The sequence below is a fragment of the Meleagris gallopavo genome, chromosome 1 (genome assembly GCF_905368555.1).
Source record: "Meleagris gallopavo chromosome 1, MGAL_WU_HG_1.1, whole genome shotgun sequence".
NCBI lineage: Eukaryota > Metazoa > Chordata > Aves > Galliformes > Phasianidae > Meleagris > Meleagris gallopavo.
Window position 1 is genome coordinate 64,038,406 of NC_139404.1, and position 12,388 is coordinate 64,050,793.

The 12,388-nt window shown below is 39.2% G+C and overlaps 1 protein-coding gene across 2 annotated transcripts in view; it reads left to right on the forward strand.

Moving 5' to 3' along the window:
- Nucleotides 1-12,388, forward strand: part of LOC104911682 (uncharacterized) — a 71,288-nt gene that overhangs the window by 33,065 nt on the left and 25,835 nt on the right. For both annotated transcript variants that reach the window (XM_085231236.1, XM_085231244.1), the window contains exon 4: nt 6,459-6,558. The gene's annotated coding sequence lies outside the window, so the exon portion shown is untranslated. The remainder of the gene's footprint in view (nt 1-6,458; nt 6,559-12,388) is intronic.

A 12,388-nucleotide genomic window follows, 5' to 3' on the forward strand; every position in this document is an offset into this window, starting at 1 on the left:
TGTGACCTAGATACATGAGTGTCCAAACTTTTGCCATGCCTGGGCCATGTTGAGTGAAGACAAATTCTCTTGGGCTGCATAAACACACACTGCTCCAAGAGAAATGCCTCCTATTTATTTCCATGGAAACTACAACAGATATGAAGAGCACAGTAACACTACTTGATAGAGCAAATTCTCAGCTACAAAGAAAAAAAAAAGAAAGAAAGAGAAAAAAAAGAAAAGAAAAAAGGAAGAAAAAGATAAAAAGAAGATTTAAACATAGTCACCATCATTAGCTACATATTTTGACCTGCAACGAACAAGAGACTGCATGTCATACTCCTAGAAATCTGCACCAGTGGAGGGGACTCACTGTCACAATTGTTGAGACACACCGCCCACCACCTCACTGTGCTCACATCCACTGTTTAGTCTCCAGGAATGTTCAGCAAGCATCAGTGAATGTCAGTGAGTGCAATTTTTTTCTGTATGGAGTGTCAGTGAGTGCAATTTTTTTCTGCAGTGACACACCTTTGTTTCATGCGCACTTCCACGTCAGATGCCATTTTATCAGACTGCCCTTCTGCTGCCATCTGTCACATGGCAACAAAATGTAACAGAACATTGGTGGGAAGGTTTAACCTCTACTTCTGTATCACCAACATCCGCCTCTGATATTGTGGGCTAACATAATAAAATAGAAGGCATTACTTTCAGAGCAGCCCTTGTAAAATATACAATATAGTTAACATATATGAGTTATAAAGTTTATTTTAATTTTTAGTCTGGTTGCAATTCTTAATGAATTCTCAAGGTATTCGTTAGAGACTTTTGATGAAATTTTACTCTTTCATCCATGATTGTTAACATGCTGAACTGTTCACAAATGTATGTACTGCCAAAAAGTGATGACATGAATAAGACATGATGGTGAAGCTTGGGATATTTTTCTCTCATAAAGAGGCATGATCAGATTTTTGAGTTCAATATCTGATTGCTCCTCTATGCATTCTATTTGAAAATTGGCAGGTGATGTATTTATGTCAACTGAAAATGGAATTGAAGGTATACCAAAAAACTAATGTGTTCTGGCAATCTTGAAACCTGTTCTCAAATTCCTTTACTGAAGCAGAAAGCTGCATCTTTTTCACTCTTTGTAGGTCTGTGTTTAGCCAGTGTATGAAACTGCAAAGAGTTACTGGCTATAACTTGAGTTAGCACTATACTGCACCTTCCCCATGTCCTGGTTTCTGCTCAGACAGTGTGGATTCATGCACTGCTGTTTGACTGTAGCCGGTTACAGCAGCACACCTGGGGCCAGGCCAGGTTGCTCTGCAGGGCAGAGGTGCAACCACGATGGTGCGGCAACAGAGGCTAGGCCGCATTGCAAGCTGTTCTGGGCCACACGCAGGCTGTGGGCTGAGGGTTGGACATGCCTGATCTAGAATAAAGATATTTGAAAGCTTCCTTTGCTCTGCACAGTAGGTGCTGTGCTCCAGCTCCCAGAAGGGTAGTAAGGAAACTTGCCCTTAGGATGCTTGGCACCTATTAATCATAGAATCTTACATTTGCTATGTAATTCTATCAAAATGACAACAGACTTCAATTCTAATGTAAAACAACAGCAATAACTTCCTCTGTAGTCCATAGAAGGACTAATTGTTCATTATACAGTGGATTTTTTATGAGATGTCCAAGAAGGAACACAAAATAAGCACCGAATGATGTTTGTTTCCTAATCTGAACACAATCTGAAGACATTCTAATCTATGTCTTTGGTGGGGACCTATCCAATCTTAATGTTAAGAGAACTGTAAAGGACTGGAGTGGAAAGCCACACTAGAAATTCTTCAAATTGGAAGGCAGTAGCTGACAGTAAAGGAATTTTAAGAGGCAAACACCAGCTGTTAAGCTAATAGACAGAAGACTTAATGCATTTGACCTGGCAATTAGTTGAGCACTTTGTTGCAGCAGAACAAAAGGACAGCCTGAATGTGCATGAAATTCTTGTGATTGGGATGGGGAAGATAATGGAAAAAAAAAGAAAGAGGAAAAAAGAAATTGTGTGTGTATTCAATCCTCATTTACAAACTGGCCTGATCCCAAATGAAAATTAAAATGCAAATTGATCTTGACTTTTCTCATAGTTCGTAATATTTTTAAAAGCAAACTTGACTTGGTGTATTCATTTAGGGCTTGATTTGCTGACTGAACTGTGTTTTTCTGAAGTAATTGAAGTAGGCAAATACTGTTTGAGATGTCACTTTCCCTCAAAGATTTACGTCAAGCTTGGTACCTTAAAACTGTAGCAATTGATTGCCCACATGATGGTTTGTGTCACTGCTTCCCCTTGTGCCTCATCTACTCACAGCAGCTTTTTAGCTGATGTTACTTCTTTGGGGTCAAACTGGGTAGGTGTGAAACTCAGCTGAGGCAGGTAATGGAACCAGGAAATCACATACTCACACCTCCATATTGTGGCAGATATGGCTAAACTGAGAGCTGTCAGAATTTAGAGTGATATGCTAAAGAGGTTTTTTTTTTGCAAAACTTGGATCAGATTTCTGGCTTGTGTTTGCAATTATTTGAATCTGAAATTTTGATCTGCATTTCCCTGCAGTAGGAATGAAGAAAAGTGACTTAAATAAATTAAGATTTCATTGTCCAGTCTAAATATTGTCTGAAACAGAATCTCTTCTTGCTGTTTAAAGTTACTCTAATTTTATACATTATTTGGGGAAAACAACCAAAAATAAAAGAACCTAACACATTTCATTAGCTTTTTCTCTAGATTTGGCAATGGGTATTGTCTGCCCTAGCAGAACCTCTGCTGCATTGGTAATGTTTGCTAGGAAATGCTCAATCTTGTAGTTGGTAGCTAATTTGGCACTTCACTCTCTTCAGATTTAGAGTGGTTGTTTGTTATTTATGTTACCAGTGACTGGTTTAATAATTTGGCAACTTGAACAAATACAAAACCATACATCCAATATGAAATTAAAATAAAGGTATAAAAACTGAAACAATGGAACTTTGAACAAAATGTAACGTTCAGATTAAAAAGTTGAAAAATGCCTTGAAACAGTGACATTTGAATGAACTAGTATTTTTAGTTAGAAAGTACCTCCAGTGAGCTTGATAGCCATATTTTTTTAGTTATCCAAATGTAACAGTGTTATGTGATAGAAGATGAGATCAGCTATTCAGGTTCAACTGGCTGTGGATAAACCTTATGCTTACTGATATTTCCTAAATTTCCTTTGTACAACTTGCACTGCAAAGGTGACTGGTACTGATTTAAGACAGGTAACAATGCAATAAGCTGTGAAAGGTCTGCTCTCTCTTTTCCTGTGATTTAAACAAATTTACAATTCTTATGCTGGGTAAGCTGGTGATTATTGCTGTACAATAAGGAATGTGGAAAAATAAATGCAGGATGAGTGAGTATGGGCATTTGAAAAGAATGACATTAGCATCTTTTAGGAATAATTTTGTTTCAAAAACAAGGGGTTTGTTTTTAAGGCATATTAGGACTGGTTTATTATTTAAATTATGTATTTATGAGGCAAACCAAATGTGCCTAGTAAGCTGAAAAAAATTGTTTAATTCAACACACAGTGATCACTGAAATAGTTTGTGATGCAGCCCCTTTGTAACTCCTGATTACTTTTTTTCTGACTAACATTATGAGGAGCATACAGGCTGCTAATTATCTCATACAGCTACACAAGCAAACTAAACTTCACAGTGCTTTGAAGAAACTGCAGTTCATATTTTTTATTTGGTGTTTGTAGTAGTAATGACCATATTATTACTGCTTTCAGTCTAGGAGGGACTGGTTCAAAGGCCAAGGAAGCTGCTGAAATAAGTACTGATGGTTTTCGGTATCGTATCAAATTGCAAGCATACAAAGTGGTTGCATTTGATTTAGTCAAGTCATCACATTTCTAATGTCACAGTAATTATACTGTGCTATTAAGTTTGACCTCTTTGAACGCTGGAGATGAATTTGAAATTGCCAAATATTCAGATACTTGTATTTATGAAATGCTGTAAAAATCTGAAATAGAATGATCCTAGTAAGCAGAGAATTGGGTGAGACTAGAAAAGTGAGAATTACTAGTGAAGTGAGAAGACAGAGTTGAGGTTCAGAAATAAGAGGAAAAAATACCACCTATTGAGGCCTAAAGTAAGCTGAATTTCATGAACTAGAAGAGATAGATACAAGAAACATTCATCTGGGCCCATTAAATCAGATTTCTGGGAGCAGGCCAACATATTTTGTTCAAATTTTGAGTATCCTTCAAGGGTAAGATAGAGTAATGGCACAGAGCTAATCTGGCGGAAGACCCTTTTTTTAGTACTAGAAAATGCATTTTTAATCAGGCATCAATGGGTATGTAACTGGATAATGGTGAGCAAGGGAATGATATGAAACTGTTCCTGACCTCTGTGCTCACCTTACTGAACAGTAGCAGCTGCCAGGCCCCAGTGCTCAGGTGTTCTGCTCTGTGGGGAGCAGCAGGCATACTGCTAAAGGGTTCAAGCCAAGAGGGTTCCCACCTTTCCACAGGTTGTTTCAGAGTTCTCCATGGTTAGGAAGCTTCTATCAACCTCCAAGCGTCTTTTCAACCCCCCCAAGTGTGGGAGCAGATGGCAGCAATGCCTGGGACAGCACAAAGATATGTTTCTTGGCAAACCTAAAACCATGTGCCTGTGCTGAGCAGTAGGCAGCTTCTGTCGCATGAGTAACCCATCACAAAAAAGCAAGATTGTCCTTCTTCCTGCAACTATTCCAGTCTAACATTTCTCCTCTGAATGATAATTTTGAATGTACCAGTAAGGCTGCTATGTCTTTCACCTTTTTTCCTCCAGTCTCTTCTGTTTGCTAAGTCTTGTGCTTTTATTCTTTCTGTACTGTTACATGTAAGGAATTACATAAATTTCTCTTCGTTTCCATCCATGTGAGGGAGGACAGCAGGGAGGAATAGGCCACGGCTACTTTAGGAAAAAAAGTGGGCTAAGATGATCAAGGATTGACAAACCAGCCTTGTTGACAACCCTATCTAACAGAAACAGCTATCAGCTGTTTTGACGGGAGCCCTGATAAGAATAAAGAAATAGTAACTCTGCTCCGACCAGCTATGCTGCCTCAAGTAACTTTTTCTCAGCCAGCAATTATCTGCCTTACGGTGACTCTCTTTTCTAGTCAATTTTTCAGCTGATGGAGCCATAACTTCTTTCTTTTGCCCCCACCATTAATCTTCTGTAAGTTGGTTAAATGTTTTCTGAATCTCTCAGGAAATGCTCTCTACACTATCCCCCCCTATACATATTCTAAGCCGACATCCTCTGTGAGGACTGCAGCCAGTTAGCCAGACACAAACTTTTCCTGAAGCCTGCTTGGCCATCATTAATCAAGCTGCTCAAATAGCTTGCTTTGTTTTACAGTGAACTTCAGTTAAAGTGGGTGTAATTTCCTGTCGCATCTCCAGGCTCTCTCATTAACAGTGACATGATCTGGGGCTTCTGGTTGCCCAGGTTGGTGATGTACAGCATGTGTTATGAAAGGCATCTTGAAGGAAGCATCACCCTGTTCCTCAGCTTAGCCCCGTATGAATGGCACACTGCAAGTGGGGATGCTTTTCCACATGAAATGAAATTTCCTGACAGCTATGGGGATTCAGGGTGTTCCATTTATGCCCATGCGTGCACAAGCACCTCATGAGCAAATACACTCTCTTGGAAAGGTGCTTCTACTCACCGCCTTCTTCTGATGGCTCTGGTGATGGCACAGTCTATGAGGAATGCTACGAAAGTAAAGCCTATTTTATACTGTTGGCCCACAGTGTCAGAGGTGGATATTGGTGGCAATGATAGTAGAGGTTGAACCTTCCCACCAATATTCGATTGCATTTTATTGCTGTGTGACAGATCGCAGCGAAGGGGCAGTCTGACATGGAATGTGCATGAAGCAAAGGTGTGTCATTGGATTTTTCCATGCAAAAAAATGACACCCGTTGACATTCATCAACACTTTCTGGAAACGGAACAGTGAGGCAGTAGGTGGTGTGTTTCAGCACTGGCAACAGCAACAGTGCGTCACCTCCACTGGAACAGATTTTATGAACATTGCATGTAGGCTGTTGTTCATTGCTGGTCAAAATACGTAGCTACCGGCAGTGACTGTGCTCAGAAGTAGTGTTCATTAGCTGAGAACTTTCTCTATCAAATAGTGTTATTGTTGTACTCTTTGTGTATGTTATAATTTCCACGGAAATAAATAGGAGGCGTTTTTTTTCAGAGTGATCTACGTATTTCTACGTTTCACTTAGAGCTGTATTAACACTCTAGTGGGGGGATATGATGAAAAAATAGTTAAATCACTGGGAAAAATGAACCTTCACCTTTAATTTGTAACAAATCTTGTCTGGGAAGGGAGCCTTGAGTGACATCAGCTTCTCTTTTACCACTAGCTGAGACAGAAGAAGCAAACTGTGCTGGAAGGACTCACATCAGCCCCAGCTTTTACCCATGGGATTTCTGATTTGCTGGAGTGTCCAAGTGTTTTATGTGGTGGGTCATCCTGATACAGATCTCTTGCTTCAATATTGAATATTTGCTGAAGCCAGTGACAGAAATTGCCTGCAACAGGAAGCCAAGTATATCCTGTTCGTGATGTGTCCTATTTACCCAGTGAACATTCAATTATCTAAGCAAAACAAAACAAGCTTCTCAGGAGAAATAAAAGCATCTATGACATAGTATGTGGTAAGATGAGAATGTGAGAAGGCAGCATTCACATCTGATTAGTATGTAAACCTAAATCTTCAGTATCCTGGACATGTCCTGTTGTTCCTTGTTGTGCTTGTGTGAAAAGAGAACAGACACAATATCTTCAAAAGTAACCCTTAATTTGCATTTTCTGGGTCCTAAAAGCACAGGTTTCTCATTCAAATGTAGGGAATGTCTAATTTGAGATATCCAAGATTTTACTTTTTCTTTCTCTCTCTATTTTTTATTTATTTATTTATTTTTTGTTAAGGCATTCTAAGCCTTTTCCACAGTTTTATCATGAGTACTTTTTTCAAATAAGCTTTTTTAAAATTCAAGTGCTTCATCAAACTGTATCTATCTAGCCCTGTTTAATATAATCAAGTTATTTATTTTGGTAAAACTGAAAATTTAATAACTTTTTTAGTCAATGAGCTGTTTCTGTGACCTATGGATTTTTTTTCTACATTCTTTTGTGCAGTGCAATTCCTTGTAATGCATTTTATTTAGTTCGTTATCAAATCTGTCCAATTTATCATCCTGTAATCTCAGTGCTTAAGTTTAGCATTGCTGCTAACATAGTGTACTACTGTTGTTTCAATATTGAACAAATCTGTCAAAAGAACTGTGGGATCATCTTTTATTTTAAAATAATAATAAAAGAAGGTTAGGATTTGGCTTACGAGAGTCCATATAGTTTGGTTACTTTTTTTTTTTTTTTTTTTTTTTTTTTTTTTTTTTTTTTTTGCTGTTGTTTCATTTTGGGTAAAAATGCATTAAGGGCTGAAAAAATGAAATACTATCACACCATCAGAATGAGTGCTCTTTAAACCCATTCAGGTTTTTTTGAAAGATGTTTGTTTTTTCATGTGAACAAAAATGTAGCATATGAGGATCTTTATTTCTGTAGGCAAAGAATTATTTGTGATTAACAGCAGTTGAAGCAAAACTAAAGGAGTAATCATGTAATATTTAAGGCAGGAAAATATACTTGTAAATCTTGAAAACTTTTTTTTTTCATTATGCACTGTGTTTTCAAGATATAAGTCTGTTCAAATATGGAGTATTTAAAATTCAGTTTCTGTAACCTTTCACATTCCTCAAAAATTCCTCCTTCTGAAAGTTATCAAACGTGTCAGATTTCTGCATTTTTGGATGTTTGGCAGGCAGCTTTAAAAAAAAGAAAAGAAAAAGGAGATTATGCTGATCTGTAGCATCTTCCAAAGTAATTATGTGTATTTTATATCCTTTAATAACTGGCAGAACTTTTATGATAGCCTCATGAGTGATAATGCTGCAGTGAGAAATTCCTATGTGTGCAAGGTCTTGTAGAGCCGGAGCATGAACATTCAGCTTTTGAACAGGGGCTGCAGGTGAGGTTGGCTGAAGGCTGTGTGAGGCTGTCAGAGTTGCTCTGCTGGTGTCAGGGGAGACTGAGAGAAGACAGATGGGAACTTCTAGCCAAAGCTGATACCCCATCCTCCTCCTGCGTGGCAGTAGGCTCTGCCAGCCCGACCCACTGGAGACATACTTTGGCTCTCTATCTCTTCCAATGGCAAGGAATGGTCTTGCCCTGGACAAGCCTCATCAGAATTTCATTCTGTCTGAGCTGATAAGGAGCTTCCAGTTGACTATGCCTGCAAAGAAAACTTTAAAAGAGGTGCAAAGAGCGGAAAAGTTGGAGGGATAACTCTTCCTGAGCTGAGGGGCAGGGTTCTCATCAGCACTGGCTGCATCTGGATGCCTTGGATGACATCAGTGAGGCTGGGGTTGGCTGCTGGAGGCTGAGCAGCCTCCCTGGGGTAGCCAACCTCCAGTCAGATCAAATGGGGAAAGAAGTGGTCGGCTGAGATGTGTGAGGAGGGATTCGGAGAGAAGGGTGCAAGGTTGTAAATGCTTCATCTGTGCACAGGTGTGTGATGTTTCTGCTGCTTTGCTGGTTGTGCTGGAGCTTCACTGGCACTGCTGGGGATGGTCCCCACACCCACTCTGCTTTCTGTAGCCTTTGCTTTGTTCCTGAGGTTTTTTTCTTTGTGCTTAACTGCTTATCAAATCCACAAGTGTGCAAGCTCTCTATATGGAAAGTGTAGTACTGTTTGCATCAGAAGATTTTGTATACTAAAATCCAGTAAATACTGGCTAAGCATATGTAATTTATAATAATTATTCATCAGCTGGTCATTTGAAAGCCAGAACATTGGTACTATGTGCTTGATGCCTGAAGCTGCTCAATTTAAACCATTATTAATAATGTTCTCGTGGCTTTTTCTTTTACTTCCCATAATGGCCGGATACTGTGCTGAACATCAAAGGAATTTTGGTTTTAAAAGCAATGGTGAGCGCTATGCATTGCATTTGCTCCCCTTTGATCACCATCCGCAGCACAAATAAATCTCATTAATCAATATTTTCTCTATTTCCTCCCTGCCTTTCTCTCAGTGCCAGAGATCTGTTTCCGATTTGCTATGCTTTGTTTTAAATGAAGGGAAGATTTCTATGGCTATCTTCTGTCTAAAAGGTAAATTTCTCATTACTTTAGGAATGAAACCATATCTGTTATAAGCAGGGCTTGATCTAAGCCTTCTCAGCTTGAATGTCAAAGTGGGAATATTGAAGCAATTAGAACAGACATAAGTCTGTGAGCAATCCATTGGCCAGGATTCATTCACATAAAATATTTGGTGCATCCTTGCCAACTGAAGACAAATTAATAAAAGTCACAGTCTGTTCACAGACAATTCTTGAGAAAAGTGATAAATTTGCTGAACAAATTGTAACTTACTCATCCATTTCCAGTTGTGACCAGAAATTGCTATGAGCAACTGGAGTGCTTTCTGCACAGCCTCCGAGACAGCCCTTTTTCATTTTTTCCTAAACTGCTGTAGTTCTGTTCTTGGGCTCCACACACTAGCTGCTGTGGGGTGAAGAAATAACCAGGGAAGCAATATCAGTGTAGCTTGCAAATAGGTGTAAGGAGGAACTGAAGACCTTTAGATGAAAACCACTGTTGAAGACTCCAGTCATTAGCAATCTCCATCTCCACACTACCCAAATCATAACTTTACTCATATGAAGTGCCCAGAAGAGGGATCCGTGGCTGCACTAAAACACAGCCTGTGAGAGCTGAGCATAGCAGGGAGATTAAAATTGTGGACTGACATCTGCAGAATTAGTTTTGGGGATGGGGAGTGCACAGTGACTAAAATACAACGTGTTTAAGTAAGTTGAATCAGTGCTAGTTTCAGAAGTGCTCCTTTTGTGATCTCTACCATGTTTTAGCTGTAAGGCTCTGACCATTTCTTCAGTATTTCAAGTGTATTACCTGTTTCAAGATCTCAGTGTAAAACATGGAACAACTTTGCCTCTGCATTACAAACACTTGGGGTCTCTTTTTTAATTCTTCTTTTTTTCCCCTGTATGTTTTATATTTGTCTTCAGTTTCTTTGTGCCAGACGTTTTGGTGCATCTGCTGCCACCAATGAATGGCTGTGACGGGAAAATCCAGCCCCTTGGGGGCAGAAGGAGAGAGAATGGATGATTAGTTTTCCATTCTATTGAACAAAGCTGGCTTCTGTTGCCATTTTTAACACTCCAGTATTACTGGAATTAATTTGATGCATCTGTTCCTGAATTACCTCCCATAGTTCTAGTCCTTACTAGACTTCCAAACCAGTGTTGATTTAGGCCTGTTTGTTCCAATCCATATTGCATTCCCATAAACTCTCTGCTATTTTAAAGCAGTTTAATTGCTTTTTAAATCCTTCAATATTAAAATTGCAATAAATTTCAAGCTTCATTATGTTATTAACCAAATGTCTATAGATTCTGTCTAGTGCTGTATAAAGTCTGGCACGTACCACCTTGTCATATTAAGTTATGAATGTTTGAGTTCCAGAGCCTGGTCAGGGACAATTTGATGGAAATTCCTAGCATGTAGCTGTCTTTCTTTGGGGATTCTACAAATCTCATCTTATCTTCAACCTGTTGACTTAAACAGTGTAAGTGTTGAGTGAATAAATGCCTTTAGTTATAAGTAATGTTTTCTTATAATTAACACTCTCAGGTAGCATTACATTGATAGACAGTTTCTTCGTCTTGAATTTGAAGTTTCTGTACTTAGAGCTATGGGTAGATAAATTGAATCATGTATTTTTGTTGATCTTGTAGAACGCATACAGTTTCATTTGGCTGGTGTCACTGTACGCAGGCAGATAGTAACAGAACAGGTGAGAATGGCTTAAACTAAAAAGGAGAGATTTAAATTAGATGTTAGGAGGAAATTTTTCCCTCAGAGGGTTTTGAGGCACTGACACTGCTGCCCAGGGAAGCTGTGGATGCCCCATTCCTGGAGGTGTTCAAGGCCAAGCTTGATGGAGCCCTGGGCAGCCTGAGCTGGTGGGTGGCAGTCCTATCCGTGGGAGGGTGTTGAAACTGAATAAGCTTTAAGGTCCTTTCCAATCCACTCCAAGCTATTTTATGATTAAGTGATTGTATGACTACCTCACCCTCTTTGAGTTTCTGGATTTGTGTCTCCTCTTGTTTCTTATGTGTGGACTAATTCTGAAACAGAAGTAGCAAAATGGGAGAGAAGTGGATTGTAGAGATGGATTACAGAGGCTCCACTGAAACTCCCATTCGAAGCAAAGGGATCCTATTAAGAATCAGTCTTTAAACATGCCAGTGGGAGATCCATGCTTTCCATCTGCTTCAGGTTAAATCAAATTAGCTTTCTAGTCACTATTTCTCCCTCCCCCTTCCCTTTCTTCTGCCCCAGGAAACGGAGCTGAAAGCACAGCAGCAGACATAAAAACTTTCCCTATGTCCAGACAGGGACATACATTTAGAACTGCATTATATTACACTTCCTAGGGCCTTGAGAGGCCAATACCATCACCAGGAATAGCTGTAGTAGAGCATCTCTGGTCATGCTCTGGTCATATTCCCTCAATCTCTTTCAGACAGGGAACCAAAGGAAAAGAGGTACCAAGCTACTGCAGAGATCCCTTGCTGCCTGAGGAAGTCAGCTGCTAGTGAACCTGTGTGCATGGGCGATTTACACTGCCAGAATTAGTGTAGATCTGACATGCTGAGTAGTTTTTCAGTAGGCTGCCCACATCAGGAAATGAAAGAGCAAGAAGTTCAGGGGCAAGAGGTTCATTTTAGGCCGGAAACTGGTAACAAAATGTAGGTTTGGTGTATACCTTTTTTTTACATTTGTTTGAAGTCTGGCTAATTTTTCGTGCTTGCTACAATTTGTTAAGAATCCATTCAAGACTCACTTTTCCCTCTAAAACTGAAGGTAAATCTGACCTTTTTACAGTGTCAAAAACATTTTGAATATTCAGTGATTAGGCTGTTTAATGACAGGAAGCATGTAGCTTATTTAAAAAAACAAAACAAAACCAGATAATGAAAGACAATAGTTAATGACTTAATCTGCTTCAGTTCTAAAACCTGATATATTGAAATGAAACATAGCATGTATCCATTTTAAGGTGTCTTGCTTTGTTTTTTGTTTGTTTGTATTGCTTTCCCTTCATATGCAGATAGGGACAATAATCTCAATGAACAAACTATTGCAATGAAAGCACTCATTCCACAAGCACATCAGCTCATCCATTTTAGGGAATAA